Genomic DNA, 2,313 nt, shown 5'->3' with positions numbered 1-2,313 from the left:
CCTGTATGCCCCTATGACCCCATTGGAAGTCTCGCATCTAAGAATAGTATCGTAGCCATTTGGTTACTCCGAACAACCCATTAAGATGGGTCCGATGGATTCGAGGGCTGACTGTGAATAGAATTAACTCAATTCAATTCAAGTTCCAGTTACTGTCATGGGATTTCGGAATTAGTCTGCCTGGGATGATGCTTGACTCTGCCAGTTAACATTTGGGTAAACTTGGACAAATTACACAACCTTGTTGAGCCTAAGTTACCTCATAAAAGAAATGAGCATGAAGGCTAATTGTTTTGTCTTGCGTGCGCTTCAGGTTTGAAGAACACAAGATTGCCATCATTGAAACAATCCGCAGAGCCATTTACACATTTCCACCTCACTCTACTCTCTTTTCCATTTAACACTCTGTTCCTTTACTTCTCATCACTACAGGGCATCCTGTGATTCCCCACCGACGTTCATGGGGCACAACACAGAAGTGACTGAGTTCATCCTTCTAGGATGTACAGATGCTCCAGAACGTCTTTATGATATTCCCCCTCATCTACCTCTTCACTCTAGTTGGAAATCGGGGGCGGGGGGGACTGTGCTGATTCTGTTGGGCTCTTGTCTCCACACTCTCATGTGCTTTTTCCTCAGTGACCTGTCTCTCAGGGATTTTTGTTACAGACCCAAGATCATGGCAGGATTTCTTATAGGAAACAAGGTCATCTCCTACAATGCATGTGCTGCTCAGATGTCCTTTTTTTGCAGTCTTCGCCACTGTGGGAAGTTACCTCTTGGCTTCAATGGCCTATGACCGCTACGCCGCAGTGTGCAAATCCCTGCCATCACATCACCACCATGACTACTCACTGATGTGAGTGCTTGTCTGGCCACAGGCTGCTATGTCTGTGGTGTTCTAAATGCCTCTGTAAATATTGGAGATACCTCCAGTCTCTCTTTCCATATGTCCAATGTGGTTCGTCATTTTTTTCTGCAATATTTCAGCAGTCAACAGTTCTGTCTTGCGCTGATAAGTACATCAGTGAGTTGGTGTTTGTCTATATAACTGGCTTCCTTTTTTTTCTCTCATGGTTATCTTTATTTTCTATCTGTTTATATTTATCACCATCTTGAAGATGCAATCAGTTCTGGGGTATCAAAAGGCTTTGTCCACCTACGTTTCCCACCTCTCTAGTGTCCATCTTCAATGGTACAGTCACCTTCATGCATATACAGCCCAGCTCCAGGAATCCTATGGACACACACAAAAAAGCATTTATTATATGTATCTCCAAATTAAAACATAAACTCCATGTAAGCAGTAGCTTTGTCTGCTTTGTTCATAACTCTACCCTCCATAGCTAAATGAGGTTCTGGATCATAGGAAATATCAGTAAATATTTGTTAAATGAATGAATGATAAATGAAGCTTTAAGTTCAATCATATCAATATATTGGATACTTGGATCATGAATATTTATAATTCATCATTCATGAAATAAGCCATCTACATAGAATTATAGAACATTTAGAGTCATGACTAGTGTTCTTTTTTGCTGAAATATTTTTATTTACATTCCCACTCAGTGCTTTTAATCCCCATTTATGGTTACAATGATTTTCTGGAAACGACACTGTCATTCCATAGGAACGACATCTCGCTGATTAGCAAATAGCACATCAAATAGATTCTATTTAGTAAATCATAAAAGGACATAAAGTACAAAACTATTTTAAAGTTTAATATCTCATCCAGTTTGGAAAATCACTTTATACACACTGGCTATGCAGTCAATTCCAATGATTCTAACTATCCATAGAGAATGGAAACATAATAGTACTTACGGATAGTAAGCCCAATCTACATTCAATATCCTAGCATCACAGTGTTCTTGTGTTTTATTTTGATCCTTAGGAGAGATCAATTCTATAACAAAATTCCCTGTGGGAATGTGCATTGTTTCCTTTTCTGCCTCGACACATTTGGAGGTACTCATACTCACAGTATGCGTAAGATTGTACTTGAATGTGCTAAGATGGTCATGCTGACACTTAGCATGGGCAGGGTGTTAGAACATAAACATTTCCTTCTGGCTCTAGATCTGTGATGATGGTGATGTATCTTCTGCTGGAACCATTTAAGAAAAATTACTTTTATCTGATAAAGGGCTAGCATCCAAAATCTATAAAGAACCTATCAAACTCAACACCCAAAAAATAAATAATCCAGTCAAGACGTCGAACAGAAGACATGAACAGACATTTTTCCAAAGAAGACATCCAGATGGCCAACAGACACATGAAAATATGTTCAACATCACTCATCAA

General features: G+C 39.3%; 1 pseudogene; it reads left to right on the top strand.

The window, feature by feature from the left end:
• The first annotated feature begins 460 nt into the window (after window positions 1–460).
• Window positions 461–1,350, top strand: LOC125911272 (olfactory receptor 5B2-like; annotated as a pseudogene).
• Window positions 1,351–2,313: the final 963 nt, after the last annotated feature.

This window comes from Panthera uncia, chromosome D1 (assembly GCF_023721935.1).
Source record: "Panthera uncia isolate 11264 chromosome D1, Puncia_PCG_1.0, whole genome shotgun sequence".
Taxonomy (NCBI): domain Eukaryota; kingdom Metazoa; phylum Chordata; class Mammalia; order Carnivora; family Felidae; genus Panthera; species Panthera uncia.
This window is presented reverse-complemented; position numbering and strand designations above follow the sequence as displayed.